This window comes from Aythya ferina, assembly GCF_964211825.1.
Source record: "Aythya ferina genome assembly, chromosome: 5".
In the NCBI taxonomy this organism is placed as follows: Eukaryota; Metazoa; Chordata; class Aves; order Anseriformes; family Anatidae; genus Aythya; species Aythya ferina.
Window position 1 is genome coordinate 24,572,367 of NC_140301.1, and position 23,493 is coordinate 24,595,859.

At 33.7% G+C, this 23,493-nt stretch overlaps 1 long non-coding RNA gene across 1 annotated transcript; it reads right to left on the reverse strand.

The window, feature by feature from the left end:
• Positions 1-7,564: 7,564 nt before the first annotated feature.
• Positions 7,565-12,102, reverse strand: LOC311437038. The gene is made up of 3 exons (XR_014693213.1): positions 12,040-12,102; positions 11,877-11,954; positions 7,565-8,105 (listed from the first exon to the last, which is right to left on the reverse strand). It is a non-coding gene; the product is annotated as an uncharacterized lncRNA (long non-coding RNA).
• Between the last annotated feature and the right edge of the window lie 11,391 nt (positions 12,103-23,493).

Consider the following 23,493-nt stretch of genomic DNA (forward strand, 5'->3'; position numbering starts at 1 on the left):
ATTTATACTGAAGATCCCTTTGACATCTGATCAGAGTAAATTACAATATCCTGACCATTAATTGTTAATGAGGCCCATCATATTGACCATGAAGTATGTAGACTTAAATGTAAAGTATCCCATATCAATAATTTTTTTTTTTTTTTTTTTTTTTTTTTTGGGGGGGGGGGGGGGAGGGGAAGGCATCCAGACAAGTAATTCAGATTTAATTTCTCTCCCTCATCCACTACCAGTCTGGACAGTCCTTTAACAAACTAGCTGTCAGAAAAGCTTGACAGATGCATAGACAGGGAATGTAACACAGGATTTGGATGGATGTTATGAGGTAGTGTTTTCCTTCAAGTGCACACAGATGCCTCCCTGACCCACTCTTGATTTCAAATCCCACTAAGCTGCCATATAACCACATTCTCCCAAGCAAACACTCTTTTGTGATGGTACTTCAGGCACAACAGTTATAACTATAGTAATTTGAACTGGTCCACAGGATTTTTAATAAGCACCTTGAAGGCTGTTTTCAAAACTTTGAATAATTTTGAATATAAAGTATTGCTACAGAAACATAGCAAATACTATATATAAGTTGCAAGCAATTATCTTATTATTATATGATGTAGTTGTAACCAACAAGAAATAAGGCAGAAAAAAACAGAAACTATAAATTGTCCACAAATAAAAAGTATGTGCTTCCAGGTAGTACTTTACTGCTTATCAAAATGGATGCACAATACTCAGTAATTTTCTAACATCCTTCCTTCTGAGACATAGTACCAGTGTTCACTACTCTAACAATTTTCTAAGTTAAATGAATATTTTTAATCAGGGTCATGTATGAATTACAGTAGCATTTAGAAAGTAACATTAACATTACTGATTCTGTACTATGAATTGTTCACTACACTTCATTTGGAGGCCTGTTATGCATTGCCAGGCTATGGAAGGCATGATGATGTAGACTAATATAAAAATAAATATTGGCAGGCGCCTGCATTGTTTAAGGGCTTCATCTCTTCTGAATGACAGAGCCAAGTAGACAAGTTACCTGATGGTATTTCCTACCACTTTGGATATCTCTGTACGACTCATATCTGCAACTAACAATAATCCTCATGCACGAAAAGACATTCACTCAGACTTTATGTGCTTCTGTATAAATATAAAAATAAACATAAGTAATAATGTAGTTATAAAAGTGGTAGATTTCCTGCCTTTTGAATTGTATTGAATAATTATTGTATAGAAAATATTTTCTTGCTTTCCACAAATTTTATATAGGAAAGTATTTGCAGGAAGCCTTAAAATTTATTTTAGAATTCTGTATGGATATTCACGGAGAAAAAAAATCCTCACTACTTATGTACTTTTCATTATGTAGCTAGATAACCAACCAAATAATATATTTTCCTCTGGATTTGCATTGATTCACCCTGCTGTGAATACAAATTATAGGATATGACATTAAGATAATAAGACAAAAAAAAAAAAGAAAAAAAAAGAGAGAAAATTTCTTTGTTTGCAAATCTGGAGCATTAATTGCATTCCTGTGAGGCAATCTGGATAAAGCTTCTGCTAAGCAAATTAGATATAAACTGAAGGTGAGGGCAAAAGGGTCGCCACAGCAAGGGAGCATCGAGTGACAGGCACTGGGACCTCCGATGCATGGCTTGTAGAGCAGATGTTCACAAGGATGCAGTGATTATTGAACTGGTAATAAAAAAGCATCAGCTTACAGGCAGCCACGATGGATGCTGGTAATTATAAAGCATCCCCTGGGAGGAAAATGACACAAGTCAGCCGCATCTCTGCAATCACAGGGGCATAATTAAAGCTCTAGTAACAGTTGTTAATAGGGTGCAAATAAAACAGGGGAGAATTTTGAACACAGTCTTTTTCTTTTTTAAAGAGACGGCAAAGGACAATGTAATTACAGAGACTGCATGCTTTTTAATTTCATGATGCAGTAAAACAAAGACCTTTAATGTATTTTATACATGCATATACATACCATATCAAATAACGCAAAAATGATTTAATCTTTGACTGTGACATGATGGGGAGAACAGATTTTTTTAACAGAATGTTTATATTCTATTTTTCAAAATGGGTAAAACACAAATATATAAAGAAAATGCAATGTGTATAAATATTTGGCCATTTCATTCTCACAGGAGAAGTACAACATCAGTATATATGGTTAGTTAGTATGAATGGTGTTATTGTAGACACAATAATATTAAGATACCAGCAAGGCAGGTTGTATAAGTTGAGGTCTTATTTTTTATTAGTCCCACTGGAAAAAGCAGACAAATTCCCCATTTTACAATCTTCATGTGTTTTTCAGATAATCCCCACAATAATGTAAAGTATATTTTTAAAATCCAAAAGTATGATTGTTATTACTGGTTGCACTTAAGTATCTATGAATAGTTTGTGTATCTAGAACACTAAAGACGTTATCATCATCAACTTCAGTAGAAATCTTTATGAAGTGTTAGATACATAAAAAATGTAAATGCTAGCCTGCATATATGCTGAAGACTAATCAAATCACATTTTGGTGCAGAGCAAAAAATATGTCTTTACTTTAAATCTTTCTAAATTCAAATATTTTCACCTGACACTATAAATCGAAACAAATGCAAAAATAAGTCAAAGAACGCATCTGTATTTCTCAGAAAAAATTGTGTCTGAAGTTTTTGTAATCTCTTCAATCTCCTAATTTTGTTTTGAAACTTTCCACACATAAATACGCATTTTCTTATTTTCACACACTTGATGTCCTTGCTGGAGTACCAGTTTTGCACAGTAGAATTCTACTGAGCAGATTCTACTCAAGAAGAGTGGAATTCTTTAGTACTAGGCTTGATTGCTTTCCTCAGTCTGAGTTGTGTCATCTTATGGTTGGTTGCAATTTTGTTTATTTCACTCTCACTATACGATGTTTAGAAGCAGTCACTCCTGTAGGGTTTCTACTTTTTTTTTTTTTTTTTACAGACAATTATCCAACATAACATATTTTGGTAGTCTCAACCTCAATTGATCAGCAAATATTCAAGCAGTTTCCTATTGTTTATATTTACAACAATATTTACAATAAATATTGTTTATATTTACAACAGTATTTACACTGACAAGGCCTACTGAGATATTTTTGGTTACTGTCCAATTTATTTGTTAAAGATGCACAGCAAATTTGACTTTTCTGAAAACAATATAAACAAACATTGAGAAAAAGTTTATCAGCACCTTATTCTTCACTGACAACACACTTACCTAAAGGTAATTCTTCTTTTCCTGACTTTTCACAAGGACCAAATCTGTGCTTTTTCTCTTTCAATACCAACTTTCTTGCTTCCTGGTTCCTTAAAAACACACCTATATCTGTGAATAATGTGGATACTCATCTATAACTGCAACCCAAATCCCTGTCAAGCCCTTGCTTTGTAATCACTGGATCATTTATTTCATTGCTACTGAAAATTTGGCATACTGATCCATGATTGAAGTTTGATTTGCAGTCATTAAACAAGAGATAATTTCACTTTTTCTTTATTAAGATTAAATGAAGAATTTTCACCAAGAACAATGATTGATGGCTGCCATTAGTATTTACAGCATATCAGTATTAAGATGGCATTAGGAATCATTGATAACTGCTGATGTTTTCTATTGAAATGACAGTCAATACTAATTACAGCAGACAATCAGTATATGTAATGTAGAATACTCATGCAGTGTTTAATAAAGGAAACCTGGAGAGAGTTCAGTCAAATGTCAAATGTTGTGCATGGAGGTAAAAATAATTTTCTTTTTAAAAGAAATGACAAAATCAACAGCAATCATGTTTTGTTATTATGATATCATTTAAATGACCAAAATGCTAAAAATTGTGAAATTCACTATATTCCAATAAACCACTGAGAAATCGTTAGAAGAATAACATAATTGACTATTCACAATTTCTTACATGCAAAAAGCTTCACTTGTCACCTCAAGGTCTTGAGATTACATCTCTTTAAGATAAAAGAATTCAGCTGGTTTCAACAAAAAAATGGTCATCATTTTCAGGACTGTCTCCTGAAGTGCTTACTCAATAACTTCAATCTATTTAAAGGGTAGAAATAATTTTAACACAGATTTTATGAAAAACTTGGGTAAAATTTTATTTATTTAATAATGTTATGAATCTGGGATGTACTGATATGAAAATGGTTTTTCTGCTGTTAGTTGAACTGTGTAAAAGTATAACAAAATATTTCCCACTTAAGGATTGATATCAGCTATCCCCAGTAGTTTATCTTAAAGAGTTTATTGCTCAGTGCGGATCCACTATTGAGTAGTATTTGAGTTAACATGGTTACTTTGTAATGACTTCATACTTCAATAAAATGGGGAGTATGTGTTAGTGAACATGGAATTCCTTAGGCCAACATACTAAAACCAATAATTTTATGTCTCTTCATTTGAAGTGTTTTGTGTATTTTTAAATATTTTATGGCAACTGGCTTAAGAAATGTTTGATTTTGACCAAAGCACCAGTTCTATTACAGTCCCTGTATTTTGCTCTTAGCAGTAGAGAGGTCTTCTATTTGTAGAGGAGTCCAAACATTTTACAGTGATAAACTTATTTGTATTTTAAAAAATATTTCACCTGCTCCTAGTCTTGTCAAACTTTAGTCTGCTAAGGAAATGTAAATCTAAGGCAAATGTGCCTTTTAGACATTCATTTAACAAAAAAAATGGTCATAATTTTCAGGACTGTCTCCTAAAGTGCTTATTCAATAACTTCAATCTATTTAAAGGGTAGAAATAATCATTCTGGCATGGGCTCCAGTGATCATATTGTTTTGCCAAGTGCTTAGTCACAGCAGAAGCCCTTTACAGCTCCTACTTCATAGGAATTCTTGGTGTAACAGTTCTGATTTTAACAACATCAAATTATCTCCAATTTGTTTTGTTTGATTTCCCTCTTGTGAATGGCTCTGTGTTTCAGATAGCTCCATTTCTGTGTGTTAACCCACAGCAGGAGAGCAGATGTCACAGGGTGACTTTACTACCTGTACTTTCTCCTCTCTGATAGAACTAGTTCACATGCCCATTTTAAATAGCCTCCCCAAAATGTGTAATAGTCACCACCCACTGAGATCTAAGTCAGCTCTCGCTCACTTGGAGCTTGGCCAAAACGGCACTGCTGTGATGCAGAGCATGTCACACTGCTGCTCCTTCTGATGTGGAAATGGAACTTTAACAGTCAGCAAATCTCCTTAATTTGAGCCTCTCTGTTGTGGAATACTGGCTGGAATCTTCACTTAAAATACCAACAGTCAGCAGAAACAGCAGAAAAAAACTGGTTCTCTATCTAATTCTTGTTTAAACTTTGAAAGGTGCACAGAGACAAGGTTGCAGAGTAGTAGATCGAAGCAGTAATACCAGGAACAGTCAGTTTGCTCAGGAAGAAAATGCATTAGTTCATTTTCAATGAACAGACAGCATCTTCTTAAGTAGCCTCTCTGACTTCTTAAGCCTCCAATATGCTACCCTGTGTTTCTGAAATGTTTTTCACTGCAGCTTTTCAAATGATAGTATTTCTAATACTTATGCTAATATATTGCTAACATCTAATTTTTATGATTACTTAAATTCCTTAGATTTAGCCACATGTGGTATGTTCTCACTGCAAATTGTGTTGCAGTAAGATTGCATGTTGCATTTATGCATGCTCATAAATGTGCATATTTATCTTAAATATTTGGACATGATCTTGTCATAGAGATCTAACAGACATCATATTTTGCAGTGAACCTAATTATAAACAGAACAAGGTGAGGTGTGATAAAAAGTGGATGAAGAGGCCCAGGGATAGATTAGGTGAGAGTTAACAAGTTGGCAGTCACAGTGTTATTGCTGCTAGTTTGCAGGTTTGGTGGGACAGAGAATATGTGAGGAATACTGATGCAGGCAAACAGAAAACTGATTCACCAGCTTCTTTCTTGCCATAATTCCCTCCAAAGCTAGCTCTTCTCCCTTTCCAGTGGAACTGTGATGACTCAAAAGACAAGCAATAACACATTTTATATAATGTACAAGAAATTGATTATTTACAAGTGGTTTAAAACTGACAGTTTGCAGGATGGACATGGTCACTGCTCCACTGCTTTGGAGACCCCTTGCTTCACCAAGACCAGCAAGGCTGTATGTAAGAGCACACCATTCAGAGCACAGCAGTACACACATTGCTTGAACTGCTTCAAATATGCAGGAGTGTATATGCAGATGACCACAAATTGGAGATCTAACTGCAGAGCAAAAGCCTCCTTATTTTATTTTAGATTTTTTTTTTTTTTTTTTCTGTAAAGCAGGGTCCCAGCAGAAGTGGTATTTAGGAATGCTTAGCATACTTTCAGAAGTGAACATGTACTCCTGAGAGATTATTTCCCATATGTTCTAGAACAAAATTTGAACACCAGCTGCAGAGTCCTGAAGTATACATTTTGAAGTTAACTTGCAGTACTTGTATTGGTGCTACCTGACAACCCTTACTGTAACCAAGTATTTAACCCAGATAACAGAGAAATAATATTGCCTGGCTAGAGTATAAATAGGTCTATGCTACCTACATACTGGAGGAATGATTAATAAAGCAGTTATTTGCCTGGGATGGACAACTCCTGCCATTCCTGTGATGCAGCACTCACCTAACACAAACAGAAAATGATTTTCATACTGTTGTGCCTTAAAAGAAAACAAAATGCTAAATATTCAGGACCCAGTACTTGAAACTGTGAAGGATGTGGTATTTTCTGAGGCAGCAGGAAACCGCCCAGGAAACCAACCAGCAGACTGCTAACAGAACCTTAATTTCATCCTCAGCTTTGCTCCTGCTTTTGGCCATGCTAGATAATCACATGTAAGGCTTCAATTCACTTATACACAAAGCAGAGATGATAATTATAAAGCCTTTTTATTTATTTATTTTTTTTACTTCACTCATCAAATTGAACAATTAAAATAATCTTTTACAGCCATTTACTTTTCTTATTTTATCCCTGATGTCATAAAAATTCCCCAAATTCATTTTATTCAAAACCAATGACAGTTTCATTTTATTTTGTATATTTTCCTTTAAATCCCAACTTTTTGAAAACTGTCCCACATACACAGTCACTCACACAGGCAGAGTTTTCAGTTCAAGCAATTATATAAACTAAGCTTGAATCCACAGTGTAAGTCCACCTGAATCTACATTTCTGGTGAATTAAATATTTGGCTGTAAAGCTTTAAACAACTCTAATAACCATCTTTACCTAGCTCATAGGGTTCTGGGAAGCTTGATTAAGATTTATGAAAACACCCTGAGAGTCTCTTATAGCAGTTGCTATATGAATGTAAGAATTTTTAAATAAGCACATGACAAAGTCTCCTATATTCCTGAAACTTCAGTGGCTTGCCTCAGACCATGAACTTTTCATGCTGTAACTTACTTATGACAAAAAGCAAATACTCAACGCAAGGTTTATATTTTTTTTTCTAAATTTCTGATAAAATTTAATGTAAAAAAAGGGTCTTGTTAACTGAGAACAGAATTATGTACATATTACAGTGTTGTGGCTCACCAAAATATCTCAGGAAAATTTATCTTTTCAAGGAAACACTCAATACAAAGTTTGAAATTACATTGTTTATATATCTGTAGAAAAGCAATTTTTGTGGGTATAAGTATTTCCGTCAGTACTTTCTCATACACCTTTTTAAAAATGCTTTCATGTTGTTTTTACTCAGCTTTTACTGTCAAAAAACAGCTTTCATCACCAGAATGGGGCCCTGCGTTCAGCATTTTTAGAGCAGTCAGGGGTGAGGGAATGGAACTCCCATGCCCACATTAATAAATAGCCATTTGCCTCTGCTGTACTATCCGTTGCTCCCTGTGTAGCAACAGATCATAGACTGATAGTAAATCAGATTGAGTATGTTTTCCTAATTTTGGTTTTGGACTAATCTATCTAATAGTAAAAACATCTGGTCTAGTTTTCCTTTTAGTCTGATCTATACAGCAGGAACCTCCTCACCAAAGGATCAGTGGAGTCACACAAGGTCAAGTTCTGTACCTGTGTGAAAATAATAGAGAATATATATGAATAATAAGGGATTGCTCTGTATTTATATGATTTTTATAGGTGTGACATTGATAACATAAGTTTGAGATTACAACAGATTTAAGCAATAAATTCCAGATAAATGGAAAACATGGACTGCAATACTGTCAAGATAAAAATAAGCTGGGCATGTGATAGCAAAATTATTTTGTTATGAAATGGGCTAGCCACTGAAAAGAGTTTGGCAGAGACTGTGTGCATCCAGTGGTCATATAGAAACAACACAATCTTAAAAAAAAAAATTGAGTTGTTGACTGCAACTTTTTGAGTGTGACCATCTAGCCAATCCCTTACCTACTGAGTGGTCCATCCATCAATTTCATGCCTCTTCAATTTAGAGACAAGGATCTTATGTTGTGTTAAATGCTTTGTGCAAGTCCAGGTAGATGATGTAATTTGCTTTTCCCTTATCTACCAATTCTGTAACCCCGTTGTAGAACGCCTCCAAATGTAGAAAGATCGTTCTAGTCCCATGTCAAAACGCAATAAATAAAATAATATTCCTCACAAAATATTTTCATTCCTGTTCTTGCTTGAATTTTACAGTACTTTGACATACTTTTGAAGCATATTTCAATATTTTGGAGAATTTTGATCAACTTCGTAGAAACTACATTTTTAAATTCTGTAGCTATTTCTCTGCTGTCAAAACTGCTAAATCACCACTTTGTTTATTTTCTTTTATAAATCTGAGAGAATCTTGGGGTCATCCTGAGGCAGCATGAGAGAATATAAAATACAATTCTTATAGCCTGGGGGTAAGAAAAATCCTTTCCCAAATCAACAGTACTTTAGGGAGCAGACATGATGCTCCCTAACATAATGTTGCTGTTTATGCACTCCTGACTTGAAGTTCTTTTTTCATTTGGCCTTAGGAAGAGTGCATAAACAGCAACATTACTTTAGCCAACAGGAATTAATTATTGAAATCAATTATTGTTTCTTTCAGACTACTGCAGTCAATCCAAAATGAGATGGTGTAAAAAAAAATAGTTGTCTTGTATGCTGTGAAGGTAAAATCAAATAAATCAAAAAGAGCAGGTTTCTGGCACAAGATTTTTGTTTCCTTCTACTTCCATAGATTTTTTGGGGGCTTTTACTATGCTTTGTGCTGTGCTGTCAGGTAGCGATAGTCATATTGGCTGTAGGTAGAAAAAAGTTTTGCCTTGTCCACTGTGCTTTAAAATTGATTCTATTTTTATCATAGAAAACCTTATGAATCAAGGTTTGCTTCTGCCCAGTATGACTTCAGCACTCAAAAGCCTGGGATCTGGAATAAACAACCCTGCATAACTATAGTTGTAATTGCATGCAAATGCAATGGGAATAAGAGAGACAGCTATACTACAGTACAAGCTCTCTCACATGATGCAGGATGCCCCAGGCCAGGCATTCGACATCTGATTTATACCAGTCAAGAATCTGTCCCTTTGTTGCTTGCTAAGGTCACTATTTTTCTTTCTTTGCTTTGATTAGAGGTATTCCTGTCTTATTTCTCTTTCCATGAAAATATGTGTGCATAGGGGGTAGGGAAGGGGGGGGGGAGAAAATTCTTTTTCCAGCTGCATTTTCTAACTTATTCATGGCCACTGGGAAGACTATAAAGCAGACATGATTTTGAAGTTTCCTCTCTAATGTCGGTTACTCTAACACCTTTTTAGTTACCATCTTGCTTATTTTTTAGTTCCCTAGAGTAGAGAGCATGCCTGTCTAATATTATGCTCTAGTCTTTACACAAAACTTTTTCTAAATATCTAACTTTTCTGGGAAAGGTGACACTACAATTACAGCCTGTTCCCAGAATGGGTATTTCCTGACACCTGAACAGTAACAGTCTGGGAGCAACACATGGTTTCTTCAAAGATGTGTCATAGAGGGCAACAGCCAGAACTTCCTGCAGTTACCAAAATACTTGTATGAGCAATACTGGTTCAGGGTTTTTAGATCTCCCTAGAACTTGAACTTGTCACAAAGGACAAGGGGTAACAACACATATGCTGCCTTCTTATACAATTCAGGGGAAGCTCTTCTAACAGCTGTTCTTGCAACCTCAGGATGCTATGTGCTGATTTAAGTGCATTATTGGACTTAGTGGTGGAAGAAACACCACCCACATACATGTTGACAACAATATATATTTTACTAATTATTAACAAAAGCTGATATTGGGTTTCATATTTTGGCCTAATGAGTTCAGAATTCTGAAATCTCAATGTAATGTTCTTTCTCTAGTGGTCTAATATGTAAAATTTATATCTATTTATGGAATCCTAGCTTTGCATGCATATAAATGGACTGATACACAGGAATTGGGGATCATATCCTTTTATGGTTCAAGTAAGCATATCTCTCCTGGAGCCAGTGGTTCTATCTAAAATAACCACAACAGAAGATTACAGTCCCCTGTATCTTAAATTGCAACTTTGATGGCTGTTATCACTCATCTGCTTGTTTGATAGATTACTTAAAGCTAGCCTGAGCTAGCCACACCAATGCTCCCTACTAAGCACGCAAACAGCGCCAACTTAAACAAACATATCACATTTAGCAACTCTTGGCCTACAGCAGGTGATTTCCTATATGGAAACAAAAATTCTGTTTGATTGTTTGTGGATACCAGCTATACAACACAACATCTTAGAGTTAGTCTGCGGGGCTCCTGAATCTGGGAAACCAACTCCTATTTCATCTTCATGAGCTAGTGTCTGATTTAGAAAAATATTTCCTGCAAACTTGCAGTCTAGATAAAAATGTTTAATTGCAAAAGGAGAATTGATCTTCTTCAACTACTAGAAAAGCATATAGGTTTTCTGACCACAAATTCTGTTAAAGAACGTTGATTTCCAAACTGATGGTTATTTGTTGCTTCATGCAGTATGTGAAATGTATTACTTGTAATAATATCAGAGTTGGAAAATATAAGATTGAGTCTTAACTGTGTGAAAAGTTTTCATGTTCTTGTATTCTCCAACAGTCTTGTATATAACTTAAAACAAAGAGCTGCATACACATATTTTTGCTTTATGGATTTATACATGTGATTTTCTGGTATATTCTTCTGGCACTGGTAAAGGGCAGAATTGGAGTCAGCCATCTATACAAGTACCCAAATTAATGAAAAACTCAAAATTATCGTACATAGAATATTAGATGAAATATAGAAATTTTAACTGTCATTCGCTACTTGATATGCACATAGTCTTTTGAAAATAGAAAAATATCATGAAATGGAAACAGTAACACTGACCTCTCCTAAAGTAAGTTTATAAATATCAGAAGATCCCCAGTATATTTGAATTAACAACAGAGAAATCTAAATTATGTTGATGAAAAAAAAAGGTAACCTAGAAAATATCATTCACTTTTTATTCTTTTTCCTCAAAGCCTTCTTCATCTTACTTTTTTTTTCTTCCTCTCTCCACCCTGTTTTTTCTACCTGCATTCTACTTGTTTTTCTTCCATCTGCTTGACCAAAAAGGAGAAGGCAGACTAATATTCTTTAGAGGAGCCACTTTAGAAAGATTTCAATATATCTAGGTGAAAGTCTAATTCGTCATGATTTCCATTTAATTATGGTTTCATGAAACCTTAAATACAGTGTGTTATCAAAAGTTCTCATACTCTATTTTATTGTTTTTTTTGTTTGTTTGTTTGTTTGTTTTTTAAATGTTTATGGACTCTTAACAAAATCTCTTTTATTTTTAATAAACCTCAAGAACTTGCCTTTATCCTTGCCTATGGTAGGGGTGTTGGAAGCAGATGATCTTTAAGGTCCCTTCCAACCCAAAACATTCTATGATCCTGTAAGTAAAAGAAAGAAATAAAAATGATGCTTAGAAAGTTTCATCCAAGAATGTATTCCAATCTGGACAACCCTACACTTTACCTGAATGGAAAGGCTTAAAATCTCTTTTTTATCCTCTATCTCATCAGTGCTGTGATTCCAGTGTATTAATAGTCTTTGCCATTTGTGAAGTCACTCATCTCTAAAATCAATTAGCATGCTCAGCTGCTTGCCATTAAAATCAATCATTACCACCCTTCTGACTGACGTCACATCCAACTGTAATTACTAAGTATGCTGTCACATGATTTTCATTATGTGTTTTATCTTTCAGATGATAGAATTCTTCTCTATCACTGAATTTGTATCTCTATCTTTCTTCTCTATCGCAATAATTTTCTTAATTATTCCTGATATTTCCCAATGGAATCAGGACCTTTTTAGTGAGCAGAAGTGACTGTCGACTGTCCTGAGAAAAAAAGAAGGCCCACTGCAAGATAAATTGTCTGCAATCACTGATGTTTTAAAAATCAATATCACGGAACAAAATATTATGTTATGAAGAAAGATTAGAGAAATACATCTGGATATTACTACACATTGTTTAAATGTTAACTGTAGAGTTAGCTAATATCTTGGTGCTTCAGTTTTGAAAATGTGCAGTTCAGTAATGCCTAGATATTACTTATTTATATTGGGATTAAATTTGGAAAATCTCATAAATGCACTTTCACAAATGTCTAATTGCTGTGTATATGAGACAAATGAGACAAATTTTGCTGCATTTATTTCATGATAAATGCAGAGAACTTAAAATTATTTCAGAGGAATTGATTTTCAACTCTAATGCCCAGAGGAGCTCTTCATTGCTTACATGAGGAAGAAAAGAACAAAGATATTAAAATTAGCACATGTGGGACTTCATCCTCTCCCTTTGACACAGGGAAATGCAAATTATCTGTGAGATAAAATAGACATATTTTATCTCACATAAAAGCATACATTTCTTGAAGGCAGCAGAAAGAGGTAGAGATATTACTCTTACTAGGGAACATGTAGTGGGTGGGATGATCAAGATGCCAAAAATATTTTGGCAAAACCTTGCAAAGAGAGAGCTCCATGCTCAGTTTTCTTTACTTTTTGTGTTGAATTGGCCTACTTTAGGATTTCTGACCAAGTGAGGCTTATTCCTGCCTTATCCTGGCTCTCGATACTATTTTATCACCAGTATCCATTAAATGAATTCCTCTTCTGGACCAAATGAGATATAGTTTTCCAAAATGATTCCACATCACTTTGAACATATTCGTACTAAAGCAGGATTTGCTGATGGTTTACTCTTCTCTTCTCTTCTCTTCTCTTCTCTTCTCTTCTCTTCTCTTCTCTTCTCTTCTCTTCTCTTCTCTTCTCTTCTCTTCTCTTCTCTTCTCTTCTCTTCTCTTCTCTTCTCTTCTCTTCTCTTCTCTTCTCTTCTCTTCTCTTCTCTTCTCTTCTCTTCTCTTCTCTTCTCTTCTCTTCTCTTCTCTTCTCTTCTCTTCTCTTCTCTTCTCTTCTCTTCTCTTCTCTTCTCTTCTCTTCTCTTCTCTTCTCTTCTCTTCTCTTCTCTTCTCTTCTCTTCTCTTCTCTTCTCTTCTCTTCTCTTCTCTTCTCTTCTCTTCTCTCTTTTTTCTCTTTTCTTTTCTTTTCTTTTCTTTTCTTTTCTTTTCTTTTCTTTTCTTTTCTTTTCTTTTCTTTTCTTTTCTTTTCTTTTCTTTTCTTTTCTTTTCTTTTCTTTTCTTTTCTTTTCTTTTCTTTTCTTTTCTTTTCTTTTCTTTTCTTTTCTTTTCTTTTCTTTTTCCCCCAAATATGTTTCTCAAGGACTTTATGTTCTGGGAGGAGAGTTCTATATGATGTTCATAACATTTAGTTGCAGTATTTAAATAAGATGTCAGAGATAATTAAAGATGTAGACTCCCCCAGTAGCAAAAATATGGTTAATCTATTATTTATTATCCCCAACTTAATGATATGGGAGGATCTCAAATAAATGAAGCAGAATGACGCGTAATTGGATTTCATTTACTACTTCAGTGCTACTTCAGGGTAGTATTTGGATCTCCTTTAACAACTCTGACTCTTTTCTACATCTACCTCTCCCCAAAAGCCAATACTTGACTAGCTTTGCAGACTGCCTGTAAAATCTGTATACCTTGCTCACTGTATGCATCAGGCATGTATACCTCTATAAATATATATAATGTCATCTTTGTCATGAAATATCATTCAGAAAGCTCTCTTCATAGCTCGCTTATAGCTCCAAACTAAAAGTAAATAACTTATCACACTGAACCATGATGAAAATCTTATGTCAACTGAATGTAAATATCCAGTTGGAATTAGACTACTGCAAATCTTATAGAAATTGCAATGGGAATGTTTACTAAGGTCCCATGGGAATTTTTACAAACCTGTCATTTTTGTCTCATAAGAGGAAATGAAATTTCTGATGGGCACAGCACCGTATTGTACTTTCCTGGAGTATTGATACAACATAGACTCCGTGAACAAAGGGTCATAAAAACATGAAAAAAGTGTAGGTTGTCATGACACGTAGGTCCTGAACTACTGAAAATTTGGATGAAAAGGAGGTAGAACCTTTTCTGTTACTTAACTGTAACATTTATATTCTTCCTGCTTGAGTTGTTATTTGAACTCTTCTAAAAGTATTCTACCAATAATAGAAATTCAGTATCTCCAGTCTAAAGTTTATATATTACATAGTTTTATAATGCTAAGTAGTAGATGATGGCATCTGCCTTTCATTGAAGTTCATTGGAAATAGTTCCCTGAGGCCATAGAAATCATTCAGGAGATTTTAACCTGTTTCTTCCACTGGATGTCCTCACAGAAGCTGCAGAACCATCCACATTTAAAAAAAAAAAAAAAAAAAAAAAAAAACAATCCTCAATTTTCATTTTAGCAGATATTTTTGAAAGCGAAAGTGTATTGCCAAGATATCCAACAAGGCTTTCCATTTTGCTTCAACTTGCTGTTGCAGTAAAATCCAATTTTGACCAACTCTTTGTTTTGTCCTTTCCATTTACTCTGATTTTCCCATGGGGATTTAATCTTATTCCAGCTAATTAAAATGAAACCAAACCTGAATCGTCTTTATGAAATAGTACCTTGTTTTATTAATGTCTTCAAATGAAGCTTCCTAGGTAATTCTACGGCCAATAGTAGTGCTTACATGCAAAGAGAGACCTTTCTCTAGGGAAACTTTAGGGAGATAAGAGAGATTCTTTGGATGTGTTTCTCTTCAGAGACTAAGGTACATGAAGAAATTCATTACTTGGGTTATGTGGTGGGTAATATTGATGACTCCATTTAAGTCAAACCACCCCATAGACTTTATAACAAATTCAATTGCAAATGTCATTTAAAAAAATATTTCCAATTGAGCAATTTCTTAAGCTAGGTTGCCAGTTGTCTAAAAGCTCGATTCAATACCGTAACATAGTACACTTTATTTCATCAACAGAGAGTATTCTGCATGAAAAATAGGTGTTTTTGCCCTTAGAGCAGCACATCTAGAATCATGAAAAGCCTCCCCATTTCTGAGTTAGTTTGCTTCCAAACTAAGTTAATATGGATTTAAAATACAATATTTTAATCTGTGATTATTATTATAACCACTTAGCATCAAATAATACATACATGTATATATAATTGTAGGGCATATTTTAGGGCACTTTTTAATTTTAATTTTTTTTACATTTCCCATTTTCACACCTTTCATTTTGCCTTACCTTATTTAGTTTCCTGTCTACATTGCTTTGTTTTTCCTATCACAATAGGTATTTTGCTTCAATATGTTATTTAATTTTTTCTGGTCTTGATGAATGGTTTAAGCTTCTTACAGTTTCCATTTTGTTTTATGGTTTGTTGTTTTTTGAAGTTTTATTATTATTAAACACTGTATTCTTCCTTGATTGCTGTGATTTACTCTCAATTTATAAATTTAATATCAAATAATTAATTTTGCTCTGAAAACTGCTTTAGAGGCATCACAACTCATATTAATGGTGGACTGCCCATTCCAATTAAAATCAATATATAGCTCTTAGTACATTCATCCCTATCTCCACTAGAAATACTGGATTGGTAGGCATAATTTAGATCCTGAAATAAGAAAGAACTTTGTGTTCTTCCACAAAAAAAAAAAAAAAAAAAAAAAAAAAAAAAAAAACAGATTGAAAAAAATGATTATGCAAAGGCTTGCTTCAGTGAAAGGAATCCTTGAATTCAGTGTTCAGTCATAGATCAGACCCTAACATTCATCAACTGTCATCCGTATGATAACACAATCCCAAATTTTCTGAGGCTATTCAAGATACATGGATTTTTATTTATTTATTTTATTTATTTACTTACTTACTTACTTATTACTAGTGTAAGGAAGCCTTCTTTTGGGATGTGTTTTATTTTGTTTCTTGCATTCTATTCTAGCACATGGCCTCTGAAAAAATAGTGGTTTACTAATTTAAGAGGCCACTGAAACACTTTTTGGCTTGGTGTATAAACTATAAACATAAAGTCATGGCATAATCTCTTTGTATCTTGAGGTTGCCTATTTGTACCCAATTTAAAAGCTAAATAGCATAGAACTAATGTTTGTTTGAATATTTTATTTCAGAATACTCACTGTCTTAGTAAACGACAATAACCAGGTCTTCAGTCAGCACAGTTATCTAACAAAAAAGTGGTTAGGTCTTTAAGATATTTTGATAGACAATATGCAACAATACTAAAAATATAACTAATACAACTGTAGTTGAGTCAAAGGACTCAAAGATTAGGCAGAGTTAGATACTAAATCCTTTCTAAAAATGAGTGTCTAGGCTGGTCTTAAAGCTGCCCTGATCAGCTTTCTTCAGTGTGTTGTTCATTACCTACCACTAGAGCTTCTTAGTCACTTTACTTCACAGTTTTAAGACTATTAGTCCATGTTTTGTTATTGTTCTAAAAAAGATATGATTTTCTTACAAACTTCCTTTCTGATTGCAGTAATCAGAAGACACTGAAAAGATTGTAGAATTCCAACCAACTGTACCATGTTTCTTTGACTGTTTCAACTCATGACTAATTCTACTGACTTTTAAACATCCTCTAGATTTATGTCTGTTTAAATAAATGAAATCCCATTTGAGTCTTGTGATATTTTGTACATTCAGGTTTACCTACTTTCAATTATATTGTGCTTTCTTGATTTCGCATTGCTGGGCTCAGATTCTTAAAACTATTTGTGTACATCTTCTATTGATTCTAGAATAAGAAGAGCCGTGTAAAATTAGACCAAAGATCTATCTAACTACAAATAGTCTCAGTCAGTGGCCAGGAGCCAATGCTTACACAAAGAATATAGGCTCAGCCAAATACTGTGTGTTATCACCTCTCAGTTTCTGGCACTAAGTATTATCAAACCAGAGGCAGTATTCAGATCATTAAAATTTAGTAGGTCCTAATATTCAAAATTGCCATGACTATACTAAGCACATTGTACATAAATTTCAAAGTACTTGCTTTAAACATGCTGCTGTTAGTTTAATTGTTGCTCTGTATCTTTTCCACTGTAAAGAAAAAAAAAAAAAAAAAGTAAAAAAAAATGCCATTTTCCTCTTAATTCTTATGAACATCTATCATAATCTTCTGGTACCTCCTTTCCAAAGAAAAGATTCCTCATCTGAGTAGTTTCTCTTTACCTGAAAATATAACTCTCATCACGTTTGCTGCTCTTTTCTGCAGTTTTTTTTTCTTGTAATGCATATTCCTTGATATTGGACACTTAACTGCTCCTGCTGTTCCAATGAGGTAGATGTTTAACTACACCGAGATTTGGGGCTATAGCCTATACACACTCAGTGTGTAAAAAGGCAACAGAGTCAGAGTTTAATGATTTGCAGCAGACTAAATTTATTAAGAGCTTGAAGACAAAGTTGGATCTCATTGAAACCAAGGGCTATCAGTCTATGTCATGATAAATGCTGTATTCAGTCAGTGCTTTTGTATGAATTAAGTCTAGCATGTTGACTTGCACGTTTAAAATTAAGTCCACAATAAGTGCTTTGTTGGACTGAGTCCCAGAAACCTGCCTCCTTAAAAGAGTCCATAGAGGTTCATCAGCAGAAGTTCATGGCTAGTGCAGACACTGCCTATACTTTGCACTGAAACTCTGTTTACTCTGTCCTTGACCTAATGTGTTCTGTGTTCTAGTTTACTATTTGGAAACTTTCCAAAAATATGTTTTCACATATAACTCAGATATTATTTCCTTTAATGTGCTGCCACTAGCATCCCTTTTTATTAGAAATTCTATCTAGTAAAAGCTGACATCTTACTTTTGCTCTTTCAAGTTCCAAACCATATTTTTCCTTTGTCATCTATTTAGTACTTTCAATAGGTATTTAAAAGCTTTTTATCTTTTTTTTTTTTTTTTTTAATGTTAAACATTTAAATCGATTATCCTCCCCCAAAACAGCCTTTCCCCAACATTTACTTATACTTTCCCTTTCTGCAATGTATATAATGCCCATTTTGTTCTCATTGTCTCTTTGTGAACAGTACATATTAAAATATGTGACATAAAGATTTTTTCAACCTAATCTTCAGGGTCAGAAATAATGCAAAGAAGTCCCCTGCTCTTGTGGGTTTTATAGCTCACCTGCATGATAGTATAGGGTATCTCTCCCTACAGATCTTACTGATATATATTAGGAGAAAAACAGGGCTAACCTAAAGATATCCTTTCCCATTACTTTGAAACTACACAAAGAATAATGCATCTGGTAAATTTAAAGACTAATATAGTGTACTCTTTCAATGAGATATAGTGAAGTAACTTTTTAGGGTTAGAAGCCTCTTGAGTTTTCTTTTTTAAATCAGACTATTGATTTTCTCCCAACATTCATTGTCTAAAACTTGATCACTGACACTTTTCACTTTCATACAGTAGGACACACTGCAGCCTGAATAAAATATCTTGAAGAACATAGAACTTCAGATAAAAATAAAAATCTGCTAATATGGTTTGTCAGGGAAAATTCACTCCTTTAAAACTAGGGCTACTGCAAAATACAGTTGTCTGCATTGTAGTTTTCTGCCACATCCTCTAAATATATTCATTAAGATGTTTAGTCACTTTGTGACTGCTATGTAATTACTGCCAGGCATACTCTGTTGAGGCCCAAGCTAGTAGTGATGAACAGAAGTATTAGGGAATGTTATGTAAAAATCCTCATGCGTGCCATGTTTCTCCTTAGGGAGTGCAAGAATTACGAAAAGTAATCACTACCAACAAAGCCTTCTGTCCTCTATAGAGCAAAGCAAAGTTTGAGTCCTGATTCAAGAGAATTAAACAAAATATTTTTAAAACCAAACTAAAGTATTTAATGACAAATACAATGTTTCTGAATTTGAAATATATTGAGCAGCACACCTTTCTCTATGCATTCTGTTTCTCTCTATTTTGGCTGAGTTTTCTGTTTTGCCCTTGTTGGCATAATGCTATTTTTTCTGACCCCATATTTGGCTGAATTATCTCATACACCATCATAGAAACAGCACTAATTCTTTTTTTTAAACTATAAAAATAGAGAAGTTAATAGTTCACAAGTGTTTTAAAACAACGTACAGCTGTGTTTTTTGTTTGTTTGTTTGTTTGTTTGACTGTCATTAATTTCCAAAAAACCTCAGGAAGAGCTTCTTTTAGCCTTTCTTTAAGATTAAAGATACACCTCAAAATAGTTAAAATCCATTCCAACTTAATGAAAAAATAAAATAATAGCATACTTTTGTAAGATACTCTCAAGTTATGTAGCAGCTCTAGAAAGTCTGAGTACTCCTAGAACATTATAGTATACTATGTCTTTTCTACTAATTTTATTGTGTTTCTTTATCTGCTTTATTTTGTGAAAAAGCAGTCATAAACAATGATATATTTAGAAGCAAAGGAGAGCACTAAGGAGAAGGAAGGGATCTATTCAGCCATGTGGAAGTCCAACACCAGGAGCTAATTTTCACTTACAAAAATATGAACCTCCTCAGAAAATAAATAAATAATAAAATAAAATAAAATAAAATAAAATAAAATAAAATAAAATAAAATAAAATAAAATAAAATAAAATAAAATAATAAATATATATATATGTATGCCTGAGGCAAACAGAAGGAGCTATTCTTGGATGATTTTAAAATATGTATGCAATCAGAGGGAGTTCTAAGATATGAGTGGAAATATGCTGTTCATCTGCTGCTGCAGTTAGGGTTAGACTGCTACAGTCACTTGGTTTGAAAGCATAAGGCTTTGTTAAACAACAAAATTACAGGATTGGAACATTTTCGAGGAATGAGTAACTGGCTGGGGTGAGCCAATGACCACTGATACAGTAGAAAACAAACACATACAGTCCCTAGTCCCCAGGAAATTTCTTAAACTATTGGTATTGCATTGTTCTAAGCTGAAAACAAAGGGAGAAATGATTCTCCTATTGTCAGTTCTTATTTATTTTGTAAAACCAATGGATTAAGCTTTGCAATAGCTCTGAGGGCCAGAAACATTTTAGCAACATACATGCTTAAGCAGCAGGTAGCTTTGCTTTTTGTGTTTACTTTCATGTAATCTGATATCATCTAAGTAGATGATATCTACCTCTTCCTAACCACTGAAGAAGTACAGGAAGTTCATGTGAGAACTGGCACTAAAAAAAAAAAAAAAAAAAAAAAAAAAAAAAAAAAAAAAAAAGGCAGTTTGCTTTTTTGATTTAAAGTTGTAGATGATGTAATGCAGTTCTTTTAGGATGTTTCTTAGTTGCCTCTCTAGAGATTAATGGAAAAGTTACCTGCATCACCTCTGAACATGTTAGTCACTATATAACACCAAACAGTACAGATTTAGAATGACAATGACTTGAATAAATGTAATAAGTTAGGATAATTCAGAAAATTACTCACATGTTAAACCCACTGTAACCAAAAAGCTTAAACAGAGTAAAACTTTGGTAGAAAAAAAAATATATTTACAATTCTTTTGGTATATCAGTTGGACACCTTTATTATGAAGCAAGGGAGAATCAGTGCATGGTAATGAGATTTCTAGAAGACAGAAAGTGCCAATTTACACAAGGAAAAGAGGGAGATGAAAGGAGGTGTAGTCTACTGAAAAAAAATTCACATGCATTAAAACAAAGAATACAGGGGTACTGTCAGCCTGCACTGATCAGCTGAGACATATAGAAATTAATTATATTTTGTTTAAGAAGCTGCCTCTGCAGCCTTGGTCAATTTTAAAATGCATATTAGAAGATTTTTCAAACTGGTTTTCCAATTACCTAGGATGGCAGGCAAAGTGCTTTGAAACAAAATTTGTTTTAAATTGGTAAATGCAACCAATTCTGACTGACAGTGTTTTCAAAATTCATAACATGGTATTAATGGTCAATGTAATTCTAATGGGAACACCAAAAGAAGCTTTCCTTTCTTTCAAAGAGCAGGAAGACAAGGATATCAAGAAAAAACTGCAAAACATTATTATTTAAGGCAGGTTGAATGAAGAAGTAGAGAAGAGGAAAGGGCTAGCAAAAAAGAAAACAATTTTGCTTGCAACGATATGCTGTGCCTAGAAAATATACTTCTGACATTAGAAAATGTAGTGTCCTGAGTTGTTTTTTTATTGGTCATCATGGTATATGTGACACCCAGGAAAGTGTAAATCATCTGCCAGAATTGCTAGGCAACAGACTCCTGCCTTTGGGATGACTGTGCAGGGAATGATAGTGTAATACTTTCAGTCTCCTTTTCATTGGTTGACTGGTTTGTCTTTTTACCTTGTAGGAAAGCTAAACGGGTGACCTTCTATAACAAAAGGCAGTGTTTTTGATTTAGTCATTTTTGTAATTTTGCAATGTTTTAATTAATTTAATTCTCAGTAAGCACTTTTTTTCCTGTTGAAGCTCTGTTTTATAAATGTTGTCAGAATATCAACACTGATTCCTTGACATTCATGGGGTTATCTTGGAATGGTGTCAAGAGAAACTCAGAAAAATTCAAGGAATCATCAACAGAAAGTTTTTCAACAAAGTTTTAAGAAAATTTACAAATAACAGAATAACAGACAGCCTATTTTTACATGACAGATTTTAATATATATATTTGTATTAAATGGTGTGATTTGCTGGTAAGTTGTGTTGCTATCTCTACCGCCTCTTCCTGAGCAAAAAGGGCAACAGCATTTTGTAGAAGGAGGCTATCTATCATAATTACGACATTTTAGATTCATATTACACAGTCTTTATGTACTGGAATATACTACGTTATAATTTCATTTTATCAGGTTATTTTTTAAGAAGCAAAAAATTGAAACATAGATCATATTACTGGACAGAGTGTGTGGATGTTGCACTCAATTCAACTGTTGACAATATGCTGTAACTTTTTCCACTTCAGTGTAAAATTGTCTGCTGATAGGAAGTACTTGCCAGGTCAGGATACAGAATTAAAATGCTCACTACTATTGTAGTTACCTATTTAAGTTCTCAACTGCTTTCTTAGGCACAAAGATTCATAGAATCACCTCCTCAATTGGCTTTTATCAAAAACAATTTTACTTCACTGTTCACAATTGCTAAATAATTGAAGGCAAAAACACATTTAAAAGAAAAGAAAATGAAAGAAAGGAAGGAAGGAAGGAAGGAAGGAAGGAAGGAAGGAAGGAAGGAAGGAAGGAAGGAAGGAAGGAAGGAAGGAAGGAAGGAAGGAAGGAAGGAAGGAAGAAAAAAGAAACAAGAAAAAAAAAAAAGAAAAAAAAAAGAAAAAAAAAAGAAAAAAGAAAAAAAAAAGGAAAAATAGAAAGTGCCTGAGAAAACAACTGCTTCAGAACTGACCTTTGCTATTGCTAAATAATACTTTTGGTGATTTTTTGATAAATATGATCAACAGCACCTTTAAAAAACGCTCACTCTTCATCTTCCTGAACAAAAGCCATCCAGCATCTAGATTCTGTTCTTCTTCTTAATTGGATTGTAAAGAAAATAGTGTCTATGTTGATACTGCTAGCTTTCCTTTTAATCTTCCAAATATACATAAATAATCACTATTCATTCAAGGAGATGTTAACACAAGAAAAACAAACAAACAAACAAACAAACAAAAACAAACAAAAACAAACAGCAGCAACAACAACAACAACAACAACAAAAAACACCTTCTCTAACTCCAAGTATTCATAACTTACAAGTCAGTTTCCAACCTTTTGAGAATCACAGAATTTTTAAAAGCGATGTAATGATTTCAGGTAAATGTGTACTATGCACATACACTTTTAAAATCGTCAGAAGATTAAAGCTTTAGGTAAGGTATTCAGTGCTTATGCAACTAGAAATAAGTTTCTCCATTACTCCCGAGAGAATGACTTCACTTACTTTTTTTCTACTTTCTAGTGCAAAAAATAACTTTTGCCTACTCCTCCTCTCTTACAAATGCATTTATTATAATGAGCAATTCCTCGTTTTTTTCTCATACGC